We start from the raw sequence: 6,415 nt of genomic DNA on the forward strand, positions 1-6,415 counted from the left end.
CCACAGATATATCTGCCAAAGCATTTCTGCCCTAATTTATATCATTTACCTGATGAGTCTCAAGAAGCAATTGATGCATTTCAGCAAAACTGGCCTATATGGAGTTATGTAAGCAAATGTCCACTTTCTTTTCTCCTGTGACCTGCTGAAAGGAAGACTGTACCATACATTTCTAATATCAGGTTACATATTTCATTATTGTGACAGAACACCCTTTAGGGTGTCTGTCAGTTTAAGGGCTGTAGCAGGGAGCTGGCAGGTGGCTAATGAGAGTGGCCATTTTGGGAGAGCTCTGTTATAAGAGCAGAGCATTTTGAGATCAGCCAGCTGGGAGTAAAATTACTTGGTGGAGCTCCTGCTCCAGGAATATCTCGGAGGTAAGGGTGAGGCTATGGGGAAGGAGGAGGCCTCATTGGTCCTGGGCATGACCTAAAACTGTACCCTGCCAGGATAGGGAGGCCTGGTGGGCTTGCCTGTGGCAGGGCAGGACTACATAAATACCAGGACTGATCACCTCCCTGGTGTAAGGTGGGTCAGGGCACCTAAACCTCTGCCCCCATCTTTGGGTGGGTGACTAGGAGAGTTGGGGGGGGCAGGCATGTAGAGTAGCTTGTGTTGGACCCTGGAGGTGGGCTAGGCATGCTGAATGAGCAGCACTTGAACCCAAGGGGGTGTGAGACCCCAGGCCCTGAGAGTTGCAGGGCAGAGTTGTGGGGCCAGTTAAGCTCAGAGAGGAGCGGCTGAGTTGTAAGGGGTGGAAGACCCCAGGCCCTAGTGTAAAGGGGTAGAGTTGTTGCCTGAGAGAGGGGCGTAGTGGTCCAGTGAGGGGCCAGGGCGAAGTAGGCCCATAGTTGAGTAATTGCTCCCATTCAGGTGAGGGTCACAGGAGAGGCCCAAAAGCTGCCCCCATCTTTGGGTGGGTGACTAGGAGAGTTGGGGGGGGCAGGCATGTAGAGTAGCTTGTGTTGGACCCTGGAGGTGGGCTAGGCATGCTGAATGAGCAGCACTTGAACCCAAGGGGGTGTGAGACCCCAGGCCCTGAGAGTTGCAGGGCAGAGTTGTGGGGCCAGTTAAGCTCAGAGAGGAGCGGCTGAGTTGTAAGGGGTGGAAGACCCCAGGCCCTAGTGTAAAGGGGTAGAGTTGTTGCCTGAGAGAGGGGCGTAGTGGTCCAGTGAGGGGCCAGGGCGAAGTAGGCCCATAGTTGAGTAATTGCTCCCATTCAGGTGAGGGTCACAGGAGAGGCCCAAAAGACCATGCCAGGGCTGACCAAGGGGTGGAGAGAAAAGCCTGAGGACCTGTACAGAGTAGGGCAGAGTGAGTGTGACCTGGATAGGCAGTATGCAAGAGACCAGGTGAGAGTCGGTGGAGTGCAAGAGGCCCTGGTGAGAGAGGGGTGGTGTGGCCCCAAAGCAGGCAGTATGATAAAGATACAACTGTGTACCCAGTTTGGCCTGGCCCTGAGCCAGAGTATCATCACATGGTGAGACATCCGTGAGGCATGGGACACATATGCAGATCGTAGGAGCATGTACTAATCACCCACAGTCTTTTGGGTGCACGAAGGGCAGCTTCCCACCTATTTGACATCATAACCACTTATCAACAAGGCATGGCAGGTGAGCAAGGCAGGTGGTTTGCCCAGAGACAAAGGCGGGGCCATACTAATACTGGGCCTGGAAGATGCCTTTGTCACAATTATACTATGTTATGTATTTTATTTTAGATCGGTTATATTTAAGATTCTTAATCTATTATAGTTGGTACCAAATACTGTAGTAATTTATAACAGAAAAGTAATTTAGACCTGAGACTGAATTTTCTGTTTACTGTTACCTTACCCTTAACTCATGCTTTTCTTCAAAGGTATTGCAGCATATTGGCCAACATGTCTTGTAATATTTTTGTGTAAATTGGATGAGCGGGATATCTGTGTTTATTTTGCATTTCAAGACCTTCCTCCAGTTTGGTCTCTTCTTTTCCTCTATTAAAACTATTTTCTGCTTTGGTAGATACATTACATATGACCCATATCATGCATAATTTGCATAATTTCTGATAAATAAGCAAATGAGTATAGCAGAGTTGGTCTATGCTACTGCTGTAAATATTAAACTGCTAAATGTTTCATTTTGCAGTCATGCACAAAGTGTTTTATCAATGTATTTTTGAATAAGCAGAGGGACTAGTAGCTATCTTTCAGTGCATGGCTAAATCTGATTTTTGTTTGTGACCAGCATGAATGCTGACCTTTGCCTTCTTGAATGATCTTTGCATCTCTTAGAAAGTTCATGAAAAGGTCACAGAGCTGCATTGACTTCCTCTGTATGTGTGGACATGTTTCTGCCATTGAGCTGATGAAAGGGCTGGCCTTGCCCATTCAGTGCTTCACCTTTTATTTTTCATGGAAATCTGAACGGCAAGTACAGCTATCCCAACAATAATGAAAGTCTAGAAAAGAAAAAGAACACATCATTTTATATAAGTCAAATGTTTTAAGTCTTGCTTTTCTTTGGAAATCTCCTCATATATTCTTTTCCTAGTCTGTGTATTAATTGTGATACATTCTTAGCATATGAAAATACTAATACATATCATGCATGATTTACAAAAAACCCAAAGGGCTAAAATGCCATGGCAATTTAGAACCAAAACAAATTAATAAAATAACTGAAACGATTTCCTTTTTTACAGATGCATATTTAAAGAGTCTGAATTATTCCTCTAGATTATGTTGACATAGTTGATCAACAAAATAAAAATGATTTCTTGTATATTCTTTAGATAATTCCTTTCAAAGACAAGTTCCATGTTGCTTGTCACTGTAAAAGAAGGTTATGAATCTCATGAAAGCTTCTCTGCTGACACATCAGTTGTGGAGGCACCAGTTTTCCAAATCAGACCGCAGAAAGCAGCACAGTTAGAGGGTTTTAAATCTCTGCTCAGAAACTATTTCTATTTACAAACAGCAAGAATAGCTCTAAAATTGTGAAAAATGCATCCAAGTCATATTTAGAATGATTGTATGTGGGGGATATAACAATACTTTTCAAGACTGTAAGCACTACATATATTCATATCTTATGCTATTTATCTTGCAGATATACTGCACTGGAAGTTCCTTGCTGTTAGCTGGTAGGCTCGTAGCACTGAGAAGGAAAGATCTCTAGGTTTGTCAGTGGCCGTATATCACTGCAGCTGTGCCCTTTGATTACACAGAGGGCTCCTCCAGCCATTAATAATAGGAAACACTTTTTGTCTGGTGAATGCATCTGAACACAATTCTCTAACACCTAGGCTATTCAGTGAGGTAGAAAAGGTAAATTAAAGATGGGACCTGTTTGTTTTATAGTTACACTAGATGTGTAAATGGGGATAACCTTTGCTCACTTCTAAAAAAAGAAAATATGTTCTTTTTCTTACCAGCCCCATGTGTTTCTGCATTTTATGCTAACATATCACATTAGCAGATACTTCTTGCCTAGTTAAAAGTACTGATGGATTACATTGCCCCTCCCATGGCATTCATTAACGGCATGTCTATACATGCTTTTATGCACGCCTAACTTAATGCGCATTTGCCTAATGTGCATTAAGATGATTTAAGCACACGTGTACATGTCCAGGCGCTAAGGCACATTGACACTGTGTGTGGACTGCCTTTTAGGTATCAAATTTAGGTACAAATGGCCTAAAATTGCCATTCTTAATGTGCATTAAGGGCGCTTATGTGTAGACATGTGCCCTTAATGCACCCTAAAAATGGCTAATGCGCCTTAAATCAGCATTTGTAGATGCACTCTATAAGTACTATCTGCTGATGTCTAGGGACCTACTTAATTTGTGATTTTTGCTGATTGCACGAAGCCAAGGGAGGTGGTGCTGTCCCTTTCCTTGGAGGTGTTTAAAAGGAGATTGGACAGATACCTGGCTGGGGTCATCTGACCCCAGTGCTCTTTCCTGCCCAGGGCAGGGGGTCGGACTCGATGATCTAATAGGTCCCTTCCAAGCCTAACATCTATGAAACTATGATAGATTTGTTACATAATAATTACATCACATGACATATTATATTAGCCATGCTACACCCACTATTCAGGTGTGTCAGTGTAAATGTTTTAAAAAATGGGAATAATTAGAAAAAAATTAATATAAAGGTTGAAAGAAGCTGTGAGTATCAGTACAACAAAGCAGATTTAAGTATCTATTTTTTTCCTGTATGAGAGATTTTGAAAGATTGGAAGGTTCTCAAATGGTATAAATCATTTAGTTCCATCTCATAATGTCTTGGACACAGTAAGAAAAGCTGAAATGTTCATCTCAACTTTATGTTTCTTCATATGCCAAAACCTGGTTTAAACATGTAATATTAAGTATGTGAAGTCAATGGAAATTTGGGTACAGAAGAAATGAAAACTTGGGCCCATAAGGAGTAGGTGTTCTTCTGTCTATACATTACTTCAAAACTTTTATTGACAAAGGAAAGCAATGCATTGGGAGGATCATAACTGGTTTTAAACCACAGGGAGACAGTCTGAAATATGAGAGTCACTCTTCAGTTATTCCAACTCTCTCACAATAAGGTGTCATGTCTCTTTACAGTTCCTGAAACAGTGCTGCCCTATTTACATATTTTGGTAGTTCACAGTTACCTTGTTGATAGTCTTGTGACTACTCCAAAATATGTTCCTCTTAAATCTATTTTGACAATTTATTTAGGTCATGGAGTCGGGATTTAATTTCCTCATGTTTAGATTTATTCCCAAAAGCTGTAAAATAAAGAGAGCATATTCTTGTTGCTGATTCAGGCTGAGAACTAGAAATCTCTAAGCTGCATGGCCCAGCTAGCATTTTCTTCCTGTATTTACAGTCTTATTTTCTTCATGATTTTAGGAGTTGGAATGTTTTTAAGTATCACAGAATGTTCTACAGGATACAATAAGTGGGTGTGTGACAGCATTTCTACCCATCCAGAATTCTTGGATGTCCTGCTTAATCGAGTCCTGTCAATAGGCACTAAAGTACTATATCACTGTTGGAACTGCAGTAAATCCTTTGCAAAAGAACACATCCTGAGTTATGTGACTAATATAACATACATGCAATAAAATATTTCACTTTTATATAGCACCTTTCCCCAGAGACATAAAAGAGGTAGCAATAGTATTTTTTAGCTGTGCATATAATCATACATTAATTAATTGGACACAGTGCACTAAAGTTTAAGTTATGCTTTATCAACTAAGATGGTGTATTTTTACTGAATAAAGAAAACAGAGAAAGATAGCATTTTGCTATTTTTCAAGTCTAGCTGCCCCAAATATTGTTAATTTGTTGGTGGCTAGATTTAAATTATGAATTCTTTTGCTTTTAAAGCTAAGGGGAATAGATCCCTAAATTTGTTATCAAGCAATAGTGATATACTTTAAAAAAATGCACAGCATCTTGAAAGTTTGGTTTCATATCACCATTCATATTCCTGAGAAATAGACATGTCTCACACTCCGTAGCAGTTTTTTGTGACATTTGGATTTATAATGCTCAAGTTTAAGTCTCTAGCCCCTTGCAGTCTGTCAAAAACGGCTTCTCTGTCCATTTATTTTTGTCTTCTGTGCTCAGTCTGAATATCTTTTGTAAATTTATATTTGACAACCCTCGTATTTCAGTAGGTAGCTTTGTTTCACAATCTACCTTGCTTGCTCTGTTGCATTAGCTGAAACAACAAATTTAATCCATGATGTCAATAGTAAATTATAGTGGCAATGTAATATATGTCTGACATCACTGAGGTCAAGGCCATGGTGAAAATATTTCAAATAAAGGATTCAAAGGGTCTTCTCATAGGGGTAGAAGCTTGCTACACACTTAATGTCACAAGAGAGAATAATGCAGCATACTGCATTATGTTCAATTTTTAGTTACAGCTAGCATAAAACTTTGTCTAATGTAAGAGCACTCCTACAACATGAAAAGATAGTCTAAAGAAGTTTGCTAGGTAGTTATATTTCATATTTGCTAAGTGATAAATAATTAAAACAAGAATTACTTTTCTGAAAAGATTCATTTAGAGCACACATTTTCCATTACGCTGGCTGTTTGGAGGGGCTGGGGGGAAACATTCATTGCATACCTACCTAAACTACCTTGCCATTAAAGTATCTAAATTACCTCAGTGAATTCTGAGCACAGAAGTGGTTGATGAATTGCTTTTGCATAAATGCACTTTCCTTTGCTAGAACCTAATTTTGTGTATAAAAACACAGAGAGAGAGAGAGAATAAAGCAACCACTGAACTCTCTCAAGAAGAAAAATTGAAGCCTGGAATTTTCTCTGTGTAATGAAGTTTTTCTAAACGCTGCTTGTATTATAAGTATCCTCAGACTCTCTGAGGACAAGCCAAAAATGGGTTCTTCTCCAA

At 40.2% G+C, this 6,415-nt stretch overlaps 1 long non-coding RNA gene across 2 annotated transcripts in view; it reads right to left on the reverse strand.

Moving 5' to 3' along the window:
- Positions 1-917: 917 nt before the first annotated feature.
- The window catches only part of LOC112548096, a 35,009-nt gene continuing 29,511 nt past the window's right edge, over positions 918-6,415 (reverse strand). For both annotated transcript variants that reach the window (XR_003091893.1, XR_003091891.1), the window contains one exon: positions 918-2,448. This is a non-coding gene — a long non-coding RNA (uncharacterized LOC112548096). The remainder of the gene's footprint in view (positions 2,449-6,415) is intronic.

Source organism: Alligator sinensis, unplaced genomic scaffold (genome assembly GCF_000455745.1).
Source record: "Alligator sinensis unplaced genomic scaffold, ASM45574v1 scaffold1304_1, whole genome shotgun sequence".
NCBI classification, from domain to species: Eukaryota; Metazoa; Chordata; order Crocodylia; family Alligatoridae; genus Alligator; species Alligator sinensis.